We start from the raw sequence: 17,303 nt of genomic DNA on the forward strand, positions 1-17,303 counted from the left end.
TCTCCTCCTCTCTCCTCCTCTCTCCTCCTCACTCCTCCTCCTCCCTGCTCGTCCTAACTCCTCTGCAGTCGGTGTTTCTCCAGTCAGTTGTGCGTCAGCCACCAAATTATTTCCATAATCGATTCATCCGTCAGTTTTAGTATTATCTATTTTTCCTTGAATGAATCCACGCGATTAATTTACACCGTACGGTTAGTTGAAGATAAGTGGAAGGATGTGTTTCTTTTAAAGACACAAAACGATGGAAAATGGTCACGCACATCACAACTTATCCTCACAATTGCTTATATTATTTATATATATAATTTAGATACCGGTATTATATATTTTCTACATTTATTTTTCTTGTTTGCCTTATGCAGCATGGTGACTGTGATCCTAGTTATGAGAAAACATAACGCGTGTGTGTGTGTGTGTGTGTGTGTGTGTGTGTGTGTGTGTGTGTGTGTGTGTGTGTGTGTGTGTGTGTGTGTGTGTGTGTGTGTGTGTGTAAAGAAGATGGGGGTGAGGGGGGCATGCACATGTGCATTGTGCCTGTGGGTGAACAAGCAGTCTACACACAGAGGCAATATCCCAACCAAACAGGATTGGCAGGTCTTTTGGGCATGGATGGCAAAATTAAGCCGAGCTTTCAAGTTTCAGAGCATTAAGGACAATGGACCCGCGGCGGCTAAATAAATACGCTCAAAAAGCGTGCGATTTGCTGGTCTGGCCGTAAGGGCATTCACACATTAACGGGTCGCCGAGCCGGGTAGAGAGCAGTGTGTGGGCACATGGGTATACCGGCTGGGTTGTGTGTTTAGTGAGTGGAGTGGGGGGTTCATGGGAGGAGGAGACAATAGGAGGTGCAAGAAGAGCATCCCCGGTCTCGCGGCAAACTTCAAAAGCCCCCCCCCCCCCTTCCCCAGGATATTAAGCGACTGTGATGAAAAATTTAGCGAGCGTTAAATAAGGCGCTTTGAAGTGATCTGTTTTGGCTCAGCAGTCTTTTATTTATTTTTGCCTGAGTTTCCGTAGCCCCTGCCCACCTTCCAATATCGCCATGACGGCACGCTGGTTAGAGAGAGAGAGAGGTGGATGGAAAGATGAAAAGATGGAGGTGAATTAAGTTGAGGAACTCTGGAGAGGAGGGGAATGTGGCATCGGTCGGGGACTGCTGTAACGGAGTGATGTGTGGTCTGTTTTCTCCCCTCGTCGTTCGTCTCTTTTTCTCGTTATTTTACCCCTCCTCTCCCCAGGGGCGACTCCCTTTGACTCCCGTGGATCACCATCTTACAGATGTTGCTTGTGTCTCTCTGTCTCTCTCTCTCGCTCTCTGTCTCTCTCTCTCGCTCTGTGTCTCTATTTATCATGGAGCTATATGAGAGGTTTTCCCCTTGCAAGTTTTAATGGTTTATTTTATTAAAATGTGTAATATATGATGGCCTGGGTCCCAGGTGGTGAATGCTTCCCCGGGGGACCATGTGTTGGAGGAACGCTCCAACTCCTCCCGACGCTAACGTACCCCTCCTGGCACCCCTCCTGGCCCGGGTGGTGGGCGCAACGTGTAAATCAGCCAGAACCAGAGGCAGTTTAAACAATCAAAACCTTCTCTTTTTTCTAAAGCCCAAAGAGCCATAATGGAAATAACCGAAATACGTTTCCGCCCGCCACCCCCTCGATTTGATATTCATACTTTAAATTCATTTCCTCATTTCATGCACCTTTTTTTTTTTTTTTAACCGTTATTTTAATTTCCGAGGACTCTTGATTTCAACACTCGGCTCCAAATTAATTAGTGGGGCAGGAGGAGAGGACGCGATGGCGGGCCGTAATGAGCCTGCTAGCGAACTCTCCGTTCTGTCAAGAAACTCCGCTGCCATTCAGGCAGCCTGGGGAACCTAGCCTTCAGAGTTTTTTTCCTTTTTTTCCTCTCCTCTTTGCTCATTACTTTAATTGTAATTGTAATCCTTTATTGGAGCTGTCTGCAGTAAAGCAGAGTTATGGCCGGAGAGGGGGCGCGGGCCGTGCAGATATTTCACGATTATTGGAAAAGACGGTCACTAGGTGGCTCCCACTAGTTCGGCCTCTCTGGTAATTACAGGGATGGGACAGGGGGGTGAGCGAGGGAGACGGGGTCTCGTTGTAGGGGGAGCGTGTACCAGACACATAACGAGTGTGTGGGTGGATGTAGGTGGAGGCCAGCTCGTATCCTCAGGTTCTGGAGGGTAAATATTGCCAGGCCCTTTGCAGAGCGCCAACGAGGCAGATTCTCTCCGGGCGTTGAAGGTATTAAAGGGCAGCTTATGTAAAAGAAAGAAAGTTCTCCCCGAGGTGTTTATAGGACTACATGCCATGTCCACGGCGTGAAGTAATTCAAATCACAAGGTTTCGGTTTTCGAGTTTTAGTCTTCTATGCAAATGTCCCGCCGTTTTTTACACGGAACGGTCCGGAACGCCCCATATAACCGCCGCCGCCGCCGTGTCGTTAAAGAGCATCCCCTTCTCTAATCGATTCAGAGGCTGAACCTTTTGTCTTTGGGGCGCAGCGGAGCCGAACTCGGTGATTCTCCGTGTGACTCCTGTTTGTTTCAGTGCTTAATGACACAGAAACGACCCTCCGTTTTATTGTTGCTGTGTTGCACTTTCCTCTCTTCCCCGCCCTCGCTGCGTGCACGGCCAGGCCGGCCAGGCCTCCTTGGAGCCGCTCGGTATGAATCCTCACTGTCACGTCCAAGGACGCCGCGGCGCAGGGTCAGCTAATTGCTTTTATGATTATGATTTCACGTCAGATTTATCGTGCGTGCTCGGAGCACATCGCCGCAGCTCCTCTGGTAGGGGGGGGGGGGGGGGGGGGGGGGGGGGGGGGGGGGGGGGGGGGGAGGAGGAGGGGCTGTTTACAGCGGCAGGCTCTGTTTCTTTGCCTCCTTGTGTTTTTTTGTTATTCTTTCCAAGTGCAGTTCACACTTATTTTTGCCTGGTTGGAGAGTGGAGGCAGACAGTGGGAGAGGAGGGTCTGATCACATCGGATCATCCCCCCTCGGCTGGTTTCAGCGTATCTGAGATGGTTGTGAGCATGTGCAGAGAATGCAGATCATAAGGAAGGCATGGGACTTGTATGTGACTTTTTTGTGCCTTTTTTTTGTGTCTTTTGATGTTTTTTACGAGCCATAAATCTCTCCAACTCATCTCTGTTTGCAAATGAAAACATTGTGTGTGTGTGTGCGTGTGTGTGCTTGTGTGTGTGTGTGTGTGTTTGTTTTTTTTACTCATGCCAAAAATCTCAAATGAGTCGACTTCTATTTGATGTCAGTGGCTCTTCTCTTTTTTCTCCCTTCCTGGCCGTCCCGCCCCTCTCTTTGAAAGCGATGAGCACAGATGAGTCCAACCCAATGTTTTATTATTGTGTGGTTTCTTTTTTCTCTTCTCTACGCCTCATGTGTTCAGCCGGACTTTCTGTCCGCACTAGCCAGTCCCCTCGCCAGTTGTACACTTTTTTCTTTCCCTAATTATGGATTTATCTTCCTCTTTTGAGATTAATCTGCGTTGAAGCGACTTCCCCGTCCCCGCAGTGGGAAGTAGCCCGAGGGAAGCCGTTGGTCGGTCGGTGAGGACGGGCCGTGCCCATGAGTCGTGGTGCGGGGGTCCGCTTGGTTTTTATCCGTCTTGGTATCGCTCTGACCCCCCCCCGACCCCTCTGACGGAGCACCGCGTCACCGTACCCAGGTGCACCCTGGGTAGGGTGCGGTCGTTGAGGTGGTTCTGTCAGCGCGGGGCTCTGGAGCCGGGGTCGTTCTGGAGGCACGTCTGTGAGGACGGGGGATCCAATATACAGACATGTTTAGCTTTATATATATACAGATGTTTAGCTTTATATATATATATACAGATGTTTAGCTTTATATATATATATACAGATGTTTAGCTTTATATATATATATATACAGATGTTTAGCTTTATATATATATTTCATTTGTTTGGTTTAATGGGTCTCCTCCTGCCCCGGCTCTCTCTCGCTTTTAACATTTTGGTTAACTTGATCATGGTTTGTTTACACTAGCAATGCAGCAACGGGTTAATTACAGCGTCATTATTGGGCCTTCGTAACCGTCGGAGACATATTACCAGCTCCCTGTTTTCACTGTGGACGCAGAGAGAGAGAGAGAGAGAGAGAGAGAGAGAGAGAGAGAGAGAGAGAGAGAGAGAGAGAGAGAGAGAGAGAGAGAGAGAGAGAGAGAGAGAGAGAGAGAGAGAGAGAGAGAGAGAGAGAGAGAGAGAGAGAGAGAGAGAGAGAGAGAGAGAGAGAGAGAGAGAGAGACTCTCTTGTGTCCCTGGTGTAATCAGAGCCGTCTCCCTCCCCCCTCTCTCTCTCCGCTGTCAGGGCTGCTCACATCGCTCTCCGGCCTTCCCAATGTCACTTTCAAGGCGTAATTACACAAGTTGTGTTGATTAGTATGAGAAGCAATTACACTGGCTTTCCGCTGCAAATGGGGGGTGGGTGTGGGTGGATATGATGGCGCTTGATTGACAGGAAGCATCCTGGCCTTAATAAGTAAATGACTATGGTAATTCAGGTACTGAAGCCCCTGATTTGTCAGCAACTTTCTCTATCTTTTTTTTTTTTTTCAGAGATGTCCCCTGATTTTAATGAACAGAATGTGATTGAGGCTCCTACCCCGTCAAACACACCCACACACACACGCATATCTTTCACCTCACACACACACACCTTTCACTAACCCAACACACACACACACACACACACACACTCACACACACCTTTCACTAACCTAACACACACACACCTTTCTCTAACCCAACACACACACACATACTCAGACACACCTTTCTCTAACCCAACACACACACACACACACACTCACACACACCTTTCTCTAACCCAACACACACAACCCTCTCTAACCCAACACACACACTCACACACTCACACACACCTTTCTCTAACCCAACACACACAGCTCTCTCTAACCCTGCACACACACTCACACACTCCTCTTCCTCCCCCTCTTCCTCCTGCCCTCTGCTGTCTCGGCCATCCTTCCGGAGTGGTTCTGTCAGGGGAGGGCCTCCCGCTTTGGATCGACCAGACTTGCGGAGCATTCCCGTCATTATTTCGGTTGTTGCCACGTTCTCTCTCTGTTGAGATTAGTATCAACGGTCTGAAATTAGCATATGACATCGTGGACTAAAACAATAGACGGGTACAAAGTTAAACAAGAAGAATCACATAAAAAGCACCTTAATTAAATGCTCTTGGCCATAGGTGATATGTGTGTATTATTGGCAGATGATCCCTCTCTGTCTTCTCTCTGGTTCTTTTTCTGGGGTTGGTATCTCCAACGCTGTCCGTAGCTTTTATCCTCTGCAGGTCAACATTTTCAGTCGAGCAGGTAGAAAACTTTGACTCCCAGTCGGGGAGCTGGTGGGGGTTGACGAGTTAATTTTAGATCCTGTTTGTACCGTGCCAGGGTTTGTTCAATTAGAAGATTGCAGGTTTAGTCAAGGCTCAGATACAGTAAGGTAAGGCACGATAATTACATAGGGCGCAGAACCTGGCACTTTACTGCTCAGGAGTCCGTAAGAAGAGTTGTTTTGTAGACACATGGACAGCCCTGAAAACAAACTCCACTACCATAACTCGTGCATTTATGCGGCACACGGTTTACACAGCAGCGTGTGTGCGTGTGTGCGTGTGTGCGTGTGTGCGTGTGTGTGTGTGTGTGTGTGTGTGTGTGTGTGTGTGTGTGTGTGTGTGTGTGTGTGTGTGTGTGTTCAACAACGTCACATGCAAACGCGTGCATTTGATTATATGCAAACCTGTGTTGCTAAGCAGACATTTACGGAATGATGAAATTCGAGAGTGTTCTGAGCCTTTGTTTGATAATTCTGCCCGGCTCGTTCATTAACATGGGCCGGGGGTAATCTAGCAACGGCATGTTTGTGTGAGCGAACCCCCCCTATAGAGTCGTACATGCATAAATATAATAAAATAATTTGCACTTGCACTCAGGCGCCCAGCTGTAATTGATATGGATTGAATGAGTGCTGCATTGTGGAAAAGCACGCGTGGACCAAATGCTCGTTTGTCACCTCTAATAAATGTTGGAATGTAAATTATGAAGTTATGCTTCAGATGTAAATGCACTTTGTTTCAGTCCTTTAATGCAAACAAGCCACTCCAATACATTAAGAGTAAGGGGGGGGGGGGGGGAGAGAGAGATGGGGGTGAACTTGGGAATCTGACTGTTTTCACAATCAATAATAAACACAAAAGGCCCGAGATGGGGGAACATTATAACATATCTGAAGTCTGGTTCATAAATTATTGCATGAAAGCAGGCTTGTACACCAAAAATGTAAATACATTAATGTTATTAATAATGTAGTGACTAATAGTTCCATCAGGCCCGTAATAGCAGTTTAATGGAATATGACAGGAAGAATGTATTACACTTCTTCTCTTTAGACGGGACCTCACAGGGCATTTATCAGGCGTTTCTGCTCCCGTTTTTTTGATTATTTTGTTAAGCTAATTGCTTCTTTTCTCCCCTCAACGTCTTCCCTGCAAGAGGGGCATAAAAAAAAACTGGTAATGGATATTAATTAATATGTGTCTGTTTTATTTTTTTCTGCAGTTTGATGAAAAATAATGAAAGTGAATCGCTAATGGGATTCCACAGTTTCTCTGTGTGTGGCACCTCGAGATTAGGGCCTTATCTCGGGGAATCTCTGAGTAAAAACCAGAGATAGTTGTGGTGTTTCCATGGGGGGGGGGGGCGGGGCCCAGAACACAAGAAACTGGGATCATTCATCTTCAAAAGCTCCTAAAAAGCAGAGTACTTAAGCCAAGCGGCTGTAACACAATTAGCTAGGGAGATGTTCGATGAGTGATACCAGCGGCGTCTTGGCAGGCTACGCCGTGTGTGTGTGTGTGTGTGTGTGTGTGTGTGTGTGTGTGTGTGTGTGTGTGTGTGTGTGTGTGTGTGTGTGTGTGTGTGTGTGTGTGTGTGTGTGTGTGTGTGTGTGTGTGTGCGCGCGTCAGTTTGACGTGCCGAAAAGTTGAGGCTTTCTCGCGCTTTTTCGCCTCTTCTTGTCTGTGCTGGGGCGGGGGGCTGATGTCGAGACACATCAGGGCTGACGTCATCCGGACCTGTAACCCGCGGCCGACAAGACGGTACTTGAGATGTGTCTCTCATCCATTCCTTTTTATTTTTGACTTTCTATTTTTTCCGGCCTCCTGTTCAACACCTGACAGGCTGACGACGTGCGGACATGTTGTTTCGGGGCATCATTTTTACGACCCCGATCCGAGCTTTTAAAGGAATCCGTGGTCCGGCACTTCTCGCCTTCACTCCTCCCATTAGTATTCATTTGAGCACATCCTCCTTTTGTTAATCTTCAGAGTCCGACCTTCGGCGCGGACCGCTCCTCTAATGGCGCGTCTATAGCCTCCGAGCCCCCCCCTCCGTCCACTCCCGCTTCGAGTGCCGCCTGCCAAGAGTCCTTTGTGTCGGCCCGGCAGTCCTCGCCCGCAGGGGGGAGTACCTTTAACAGCTATCATTAACGGGGGGGGCACGGGCGCACACCGGCAGTGAAACGGAGAACTGGCACAATGAAAGAAAGAAAAAAAAAGACCCCAAAAGAAAGAAACAAGGCGCAGCATCCATTGCTCAAGCCACTGGCACCGATCCACCATTATCTAACACCTGGACGGGCCCGCGGCCGGGCGCGGGGCCCGCGGCCGGGCGCGGGGCCAGCGCTGTTGTTCGGCTCCTAATGCCGTGATTGACAGCGCGATTGGATTCATTTGAGGCTGTTTTGTTGCTCTCCGGGGCCGCACCCCTCGCCGGACTACTCCCTGATTAAACCGGCGCCAGACGGATGGACGGCCCGCTGACGGATGGACGGACGGCTGATGGATGGACGGACGGTTGCTGGGCAGCCGCGAGGGAACTGTGCAGCCCTCGTTGGGGGGTTCGGAGGCGTGGTGTGCCCAGCCTCACTGAGCGTAACGCCATCGTAAGAACACGCTCCGTTCTCTGAATTCGTCTTAATTAACTGATCTGTGGTCCACAACCCTGAAACAACGTTACTCCCCGTACTCTACGTTACCAACTACACAGTTGGACTCCTCTCCCCCTCGTTCCCATTCCTAGGCTTCGATCCCCCCCCCCCCCCCCCCCCCTCGCTTACAGGCGACGACATCAAGCGTTTCCACCCAGTCATGCGGAGGGAAGTGGTTTTAGGTGTCAGCCCACCCAGATAAAGCCCCCCCCCCCCCCCCCCCCCAGCTGAGTGTTCCTTTTAGAAATGTGAAGAGTGGCATTGTCTCCAAGGTCGACCCGTCGACAGAAAATGTCAGAACAGGTGTGGAGCGGCCTGCCAGCACAGCCCCCTGTAACCCCCCCACTGTGACATTGTAGTGCCCCCCCCCCCCCCCCCCCTTATCTTCATTCTTATCTAAGGGGCCTTGGTTAGTTATAACACTATTAATAATAATCATTTATTGATAGACACAATCTGTCTAACGAAACTCTGCATGTCACTGAGTCCACCTGGTCGGCGCTGGTGATTGGTGCTGATAACGTCAGCGCCCTTTGTGCTTGAAAATGAACCCATTGTGCTACGCTTCTCTACTTTGGAGTATGGGCTTCTGTTCTGGCGGACCCTGACCCAAGCTAGACCTACGTTATCTGGGGCGGCACGTGGCTCAGGAGGCAGAGCGGGTTGGCTGGTAACCGGAAGGTTGCTAGTTCGATCCCCGGCTCCTCCTAGCGGAGTGTCGAGGTGTCTGAGCGAAACACCTCACCCTGACTGCTCCTGACCAGCTGTTGGTCGCCCTGCGTGGTTTACTCCGACGTCGGCGTGTGAACGTGTGCAAGAATGGGTGAATGTTTCAAGCGGCCGCTGGTTAGAAAAGCGCTTTCAGTGGGCACTGGTTAGAAAAGCTTTTTACTTTTTCACCATTTACCATTTCAAACAGGGCGGCCCTGATCTGCAGACTCCGCTCATCGGGACGATAGTGTTACGTTGAACAAACAACATCGTATTATCGGCCTTACTGTAGTGGAATTCAGTTTGAAAAGGCCCCACCAGATATTTATTTTTAATAGGTATACAGTGAAAACATGTCGCTAAACCTGCTCATTTTGGCTGAACTTTCTGTTAAGGATAGGCCGTTTCACAAACAGGAGTGGCGTGAGCAAACTGCTGCGCGTCATTTATTTTAAACACCCTGTGTTTGTATAAGGGCTGACATTTGCCTTCGACAGCTGTCAAATTCCTCAGAAACCTCGCCGACCAAATGTTTAAAGTTCTTCTGAAACAACTTCATCTGTATTAAAATCCAACGCTCGTTCTCGGCTGAGGTTGTCAGAATCCTTTTTGCTTCAGCTTTGACATTGACAACTCCTTACAATATATATGTATATATATAAAGTACTTGTTGCCAACATTTTTCTGTGTCACTTAGCTGTGATCGAGAACATACTCTGCCTGTTTTCTGTTGCCAAAGCCAACAGAAAGCCCACTGCCTCAGGTTGTAAGTGCCCTCACCCTCTTTGTGATGGCTCCTTCAGACAGACTCGAAACACCGCCGTAGATGTGTGGCCCATTGTCTTGGCAACTGTGTCTAAATGCCTCTTGACAGGCCTCTGAGGCAGACCCGGCCTCTCCACACCCCCCCTCCTCTCTCTGCACACACAGACATTACCACTCGTGACCAGTAGATGGCGATGTTAATCTTCCCTGGCTGTGGCAGTGCCTGGCTCCCATCTCCCACCACTTCTTCCGTGTGTGTGTGTGTGTGTGTGTGTGTGTGTGTGAGGCTGAGTGTAAGAGAAGCGGGGTCTCTCGGCCCGTGTGGGAAGGGTCACGCCACCAATTCCAAGCCCTCTTTTTTTGAAGACCATGAAATTGTTGATCCAAGGCGCGCGATTAGCGTATGCAGGCCATTGACTGGCGAGAGGGTTTATGCAAGATTATAATGTCACTGGAATGTCACAATCTGTCTAGCAATGTCTTCGTGGGCACCCGCTCACAGTGGCAGAAGAAATAATTTGATCAATAACAGGTTCTCTCTCTGTCTCGTTATCTCGTATTGTCTCTCCCTCGTATTGTCTCTCTGTCTCTGTCTCTGTCTCTCTCTGTCTCTCTGTCTCTCTGTCTCTGTCTCTGTCTCTCTCTCTCTCTCTCTCTTCCCCTCTCTCTCGCTCCAGTGTTGCCTCATTAGACCCTGTTGGCATGTGGGGGAACACTGCACTTAAGGGCCATGCCAACTTTGGGCATTTTCGGTCCCGGTTCTCGGCTTCATTTGTCAAACGTGTGTGTGTGTGTGTGTGTGTGTGTGTGTGTGTGTGTGTGTGTGTGTGTGTGTGTGTGTGTGTGTGTGTGTGTGTGTGTGTGTGTGTGTGTGTGTGTGTGTGTGTGTGTGGAGGTTAACCGAGAGAGCACCAAGCTTGTCAATGTACATTCCTCGTGATGGAGAGGGCTAGTGGGGGGACGCGGGGGGGGGGACGGGGGGGCGTCCTCGTCTTCTCCCATCACAATACAACTTCTGGGGCCCGTCTCGGCGGCCCCGCGCGGCAGACCACCGGTGGCCCTTGTGCTTTGCCTCAATCAGCTAATTGGATGTGAAATTCTGGGGGTGTCTTAATGATACGAAGGGCGCCGGATAGCGGACCACGGCAGTTCTAGAGTACGCCTTTGTGTTGTGTCGACACGCCGTTGTCTGGATGAAATCTGTTTGCCGAAGGGTTTTGTGTGTTTTTTTTATAGGAAGCTGTTTACTGATGGCTGGGAGACGGCATTACTCATGTAACAAAGACATGATGGTGCATCTCGGACCAGACCCTTTAATGCAGCATGCACTCCTTCTTCTTTCCCCACTTTGTGTGTATTAATTGTGGTGGATATGAGGCATAGCGCCAGCTTGTATAAGAGCAGTGACATTGATCATAGATCTTACGGCCTTTTATGAATAGTAGTCTGTAGGAGGCCTGCAGTGAACTAGTGGTTGAATCTTTTTTTGCCTGAAGCTGGTGAGTGAGTGACTGAGGTTGGAGGTTGCAGAGTATGCATTGGAGCCAACCTTGGCGTAGATGCATTCTACGTATTAAACCACGCATGCAGCTGTCCGTCACAGAATGCCATCATTGACTGTAAAGGGGGAAAAAAAAAGAAAAGCTTCAAATTACAGGAAAGAGGCACTGCATTAAAGAACAGAGGAGATCGATGGCAGTACATTAAATTTTACGCGAATGAAAAAAAAATCAACTAATTAAAATTGATTACTCCTGCTTTGTAAAAGTGTTTCTGAATTAAATTATTGTATGAAAACATTTTGACCAATCGTGGAGCCAAGGAAGTATCCATTACTGGATTGCAGTGGAGGAACGGGGGCTGCTATGTTTTGTGGTGGCTGAGTAGTTTGTTGTGCTATACTGCGTACCCCCCCCCCCCCCCACCCCCTGCTGCTAAAGTGCCACAGTTTAATCTCCGATGACCCTTATCTCTCCGGGCGGCCCCCGCCTGCTGACCCCCTGCTTTGGGCCTTTTACCTGAATTAAAAGGATTTTGTGGTGTGCTCTACTCTCTGGCATTTATTCCTATTTTTTCCTCTTTCTTGGGGGGGCCCAAAGTGAGTGAAGGCGAGGTGTCGGTGACAGCGGCCCTGGTCTTTAGTCATGGGGGGCCCGTGGGACTGCCCCTATCCAAACAGTCATCAGTCTGGGCGGTTTAGAGGGGGACGTAGCCCGCGGCCACCGGGCTGACAGCCGCACACAGGGCCGACGTCAGCCCATAGCTCTCCCTCTGGTTAACATCTGCCGGGGAACCGCAGGTTTCTCTTAGGTCCTCAGGTCCCCGTGGAGCCGAGGGAATATATCCTCCTCCGGTGGATCTCACGGACCTTCTCCTAAAGAAGTACCTTAGTACATTAATTTAATAGATTTGAGGCCGTTTACGTTTACTGCATTTGTAACGGTTCCTTGAATCTTATGAGAAACTGTAGTCTGGAGAAACCTTATCTAAATTCAACTCAAATTCAAACGGGAGCTTAGGGAGAAACACACTAAATGTTATCGGTATTATAAGTGGATCAGTGGTACTTCAGCTCTGAGCAGTGAGCACATGTGCTTCACCACAACTGTGACTATTTATTGCTCTGCCGTTTTTATTTAATTGGAACATTTGCCAAAGTATTTGCCAAGAACCACGACATGCCTGCCAATTTTTTTGCCGACACTTTTCGGTATATTCAGTAATTCCTTTTGTTTTTCAATTTGTAGTCCATACATCTTCAGTATTATATCTTGATTGGTCCTTCCAGCAAGATTTTAGTCAGGAAAAAATCATTTCTCCTCAATGGAAAGTTTTGCTCTGCGTCAATGGCGGTCTGACAAGAGCCTGATTAAAGAGGAAAAGAAACAATCATTGATGTGCCTTTAATGTCAATATTCCAGGCCACGGGTCCGCTGTCACCGATGCCACGGTTATTTTTAAACCTTTTGCTCTGCGAAGTCGATGGAGTTTTCCATAACCTGTTTTTACCCATCCGAGCGTCAACTCTCAGCCTTTCATTTCTGAAATTAGGACCACTCAATAAAGAAGAACCACATTTTGGGATCATGGGTCTGAAGCCCTCTGTGCTGTCCCTCTGTGATCATTCTGCCAGACGCACACGTGGGGATGTTCCCACCGTACAGTTTGTCATTAGCAGTGAAAGACAAACTGACCGGTCACCAGTGGTTGCTTTTTTCATGCAATTTGACTACTGTGTTTTGATTGGGCGGGGGTAGAAGTTAATTATGCGTCAACAGGCCATGGACGGCTCTGTGTTTCAACCTTCACCCCTGTCGGCGGTGTCGGTCGATCTAGTGTGGACTTGGGGCGGGGGGAGGGGGGGGCCCGGCTAAACACTGGGGCCCCCCCCTCCCTCCCTCTGTGGTGTGGCTGAGGTCACCCCTTCCTCATCGCAGCTCCCATGGGGCCGTGCTTCCCCCCCGCCAAAGGTCACGTTATTCCGGGAAAGACATCTCTATTAGAAGGGCATTCACGCGCCGTTCGTTCAAACAGATTAAAAGGCGTTGCTGTGCGCGTTGTGTGGCGAGCACCCTAAAGGGAACACAATCTGTCTATTAAAACCTCCACTTTTTTTCTTTTTTTTTTGCGGGAAAAAAAGTGGGGTTAATACGTTTACGACAACTGCCCAGCAAACCACCTAATTAATATCAAGCTTCATTCTTTTTGAGCGTCTCTCTTGGTTTTGCACTCTTTTAGGACTGCCCGGCTTTGTTTAGGGCTGAAACCTGAGACTCGCCTAACGCAATTTCTTCCCATGTCTATCAAGCTGTTATTATATCAGAGGCACTTCTCCACAAATGTACAGGCCAGGGCAATTTGGAATGAATTGATTCACACTGAGACTAAATCCTATACTTGCTAATGATTTCCTTTTAGTCCTCACCCCTTAGTGTCCTCTCCCTCCCCCCTTCCACCCCCTTCGAGATCGCTCCCTGATCCTCTTTTTGTCTTAATTATTGACACATAAAGAGGGGTTTCTTTTGGACGAGAAGGAGCAAGGAGTAAGGGGACGCTTAACATTTCGGGTTTTATTAAATAGTTAATAAAATAAAATGAATAATTTATACTTAACTTAATTCTTCCAATGTTCTATCATGCGTTTGGGCGGCTCCTGAGGAGATTAAACTGGCATGTTGCCCTGATGGAAAGTAATGAAAAAAAACATGGGTGTCTGAAAGTACAGCAACATTTAAACCATACGGCTCCCTTTGAAAGAGACGGTGACGTCATGTGCAAGTTAAGTTTACAAAAGTGGCCTAGAGTTGGACGTTACCGGTCAGGCTCAATGGTAGCTGAGGTCCACGGCAGTTTAAGACACGGACGTAGATGTGGTTAAGACGTACAGTAAGACTGTTGCTCTTACACACACATGCTCTCCTGCACCGTCTGAACCTTTTAGCAGTTTTATAATTGAGCAAATAGGGTTAAAGAAACGTGTACACTCTGTGCAGACAGGACTTAGGATCGGTCCATCTGCTGGTCAACATGAGCAACATGGACGTGGTGAGACCCCAGTACAAGTCAATACCGCTACGTATGCTAATCAAAGGATCTGTAGTGAGAAATGCCTAGCATCTGTAATGTATAACGTTGTGTTGGTTGTCTGTTATCTTTGGTCGTCTCTATTCAGCTGTAGCAGTTTTCTTCTTTAATTCTTCCGACTTACTAGTAAGGGTAAAATTACTTGTTCCATGAATTCCCCATGGCGTCCACCCATGTGGTCGAAGGTAATTCGATTTCTTGCTCATTTCTCACAAGTCAGGGGGGCAAAAAACACAACAACTCACAATTGGAATTTTGAGACAAGTGCATTGTTAAGTCTTGTCCAACTCAAACTCAATAATATTGCTGTAATCTTGTCCGTTCATCAACTTCCCCCCTCTTTAAGTGTGTTAGTTAATGTTATCTCTTCCTGTGATTGAGTTTTGAGCTCTTTTTCAGCTTTACCTGACACTTTATTGGTTATTTGGTTTGTAAAGATTATCAGTGTTAACATGGAGCACTTTGGTGCATTAGCAGTGCTAGCTGTACGAGAGACCAAAGATCCTAATTGTTGTGCTAACCAAAACGTATTTACCGGTATTCAGAAAAGCAAACAACCCTTCTTTTGTTCCATCCACTTGAGATGACACAGATCAGCTAAATGTGCTAAGATGCAGCTGAGCTCCCTTAAAGAATAACGTGCTATCCTGCACTAGCACTAGCCTGATCCATACGTCAATAACAAGACAAGACTGAAATCTGCACAATGTGGTTATAATTGATTGAGGTGTCTGGTTGGAACTTGTGCAAAGCATCTATGTCATCTGCCAAGAAGTGCACTTTTCTACTCCCCGAAGATCTACCACTACAATTTTAACCAAATGGATGTTTGGCTGCCGAGCTAGATGTGGTATTTTTATTAAGATGTCCTACTTATGCCTATTAACATTGGCAGCATTCTCTTTTTTGTCAATATACGGCATTGAAAATGGATGAAAATTTAAAATGGTGTGTCACTAGTTCAGCAGATTCATCCACTTAGGGGCCCACATTATACCGCATTATATTGTTTATTACATTTTTAGCCAGGCTTATTATCCAGCAATTCCACATTAGATCATGGCTTTGACTTTAAACGGTGAAAGCTATTCTAGGGGGAGCAGGATTGGTATTGCCTTGTTATCAAAGGGGAATATTTTGTCCCAATGTTTTTACACTTATCGGTTAGCCCAGAACATCCAGTCGGGGGTGGGGTGGGGGGGGGGGGGGGCCACCATGCAAATGGTTTAATCTGCTTGTCACAACGGAGGTTCCGGGTGGCTGACTTTAATAAGCCCCGGGCGGGGACCGGGGCGCGGCATTCCTGGCCCCCTCACGCGGCCTCTCGCGGCTCCAAAGGTCACGCTAATGTCACGCCGCCGCCGCGGATCTGCGCTCTTCATTTGTGCCGACAGTAAACTTGCGTGTTTTGAAAAAAGGGACAGTTTGAACCGGGAAGGTGTTTAGAGTTTAGAGACCTGTGTGGCGTCTTGGTTTTTTTTCGGTGAAAACCGAGCGTTTTATTCTTTCATCGGACGTGTTTGTTTACTTTATGGAGTAAAAAAAAAGATAAAAGTTTTCCAAAAGGCGATATTGTTTGTGCCTCGCTCCATAAAATGTGAGATGTATTCTGTGTCATGGAGCGCTCTCTCTGCCTGCCACCGTTGCTGCTCGGACAAGTTTTAAAATACATTTATTTTGAATGGAAAAGGCTCCATAGCATATGCAATGCATTACCCAAAATGAATTACCACTGGCAGCGTGCTCAATCACTTTGTGTCTTTCAACACTAAAAGAAAAGAAGAGTAATCAAAACCTTTCAACCTATTAGGGGGATACATTCTGAAATTGAATCAGGGGGACCACAGGTGCGATAATAAGTCATAAACCTTCCCATCTTGTGTGTTCCCCGTTTTTTTATGTTTATCCAGTTTAGCCGGCGCCACTTCGCAGGCCCCACTTCAAATTTATGTTTTAATATTATTTGAGGAGGGGTTTTCTTTTTTTTTCTTCCACCCCATTTCCAATCCGTTGGAAATGCATACCAGGCTGGAAAATTAAGGTGCATCTCGAAGGAAAACATAATAGAATCGATGAACGCCGGGCACTTAAAACTTGTGATGTTCTGATGCCGTATAACGTTCTGGTGCATTAACGTTTCAAGTCATTACAACGTGCAGCCTGGCTTGATTTGATCATGGCAGGTTTTTAACTGGAAGAATTACAGAACTTTTCGGCCTAGGATTCTGAAGTTATTAGATACAAATGATCACCTCTGCATTAAGTATAGATTTTCCTTCCTCCACACGCACTTAAGACTGGAAGTTTGTCTTTAAGAGGGTAATAGCAAATTAAGCTCCATACTCCATTTGTCCGGCACTCTTGATGGGCTAATTTTATAACTGCTGATTTGGTCGTTCCCCAGATTTAGTCTGAAAGTGGTCAGGTGGTCTTGGTGCTGAAAGGAAGGGGCTCGGTAGCCAGTCGTCAGGGCATTTCTTCCTTTTTAACGAATAGCGTTCTTCATCGTCTAGACTGATGTTTGCCGAGTTTAATGGATCTGGATGTTCTTCCTGCACACATTACCGTCCTCCCCTGACATAATCGCATTGTGAGAAATTAATACATTTGTCTCTTCGCAGATTACCACTGCTGTGAAATTTCTGCAAAACCCGAAGGTGCGCCAGAGTCCACTGGCCACGCGAAGAGTCTTCTTGAAGAAAAAAGGTAAGAGTGAAAGTATTCTGTTGGTGCCAATCGTATTACCTCACCCCCATCCTACACTTTATTTTATTATAAAGGACGTTTAAAGGAAAAGCAATGTTAAGGCCTTTTACCGGAATGGGATAAGTGATGAAGTCTCTCTCTTTGCGGTTGGCAGACCAAATCTCTAAAAAGAATAAAAGATAGTGCGAGTTGATAGTGGAACTCTATCGGATCAGTCACCATAATTGCTAGCGAGCTGACCTTGCAGAAAACGGTGGAACAGTCACATTTAAAAGAATATATACAAAAATGTATTGCGTATAATTACATTAATAATACATAATATCACTAAATATACTGTTTGTATGAAGCGGATTTTTTGCTATTTTTCCTGCTAAGCAATGACGGTACATATTGCTTTCTCTTATATAAAGTCATTGAGTGCTCTTTTGATTTTGGCATGGATCTATGAGTCCTTGTCAAACCAACATTT

At 47.3% G+C, this 17,303-nt stretch overlaps 1 long non-coding RNA gene across 1 annotated transcript in view; it reads left to right on the top strand.

The window, feature by feature from the left end:
* The window catches only part of LOC115543668 (uncharacterized), a 22,316-nt gene extending 5,456 nt beyond the window's left edge, over positions 1 to 16,860 (top strand). Inside the window, exon 4 of the long non-coding RNA XR_003976740.1 lies at positions 16,747 to 16,860. This is a non-coding gene — a long non-coding RNA (uncharacterized LOC115543668). The remainder of the gene's footprint in view (positions 1 to 16,746) is intronic.
* The last annotated feature ends 443 nt before the right edge of the window (positions 16,861 to 17,303 follow it).

This window comes from Gadus morhua, chromosome 1, assembly GCF_902167405.1.
Source record: "Gadus morhua chromosome 1, gadMor3.0, whole genome shotgun sequence".
Lineage (NCBI taxonomy): Eukaryota > Metazoa > Chordata > Actinopteri > Gadiformes > Gadidae > Gadus > Gadus morhua.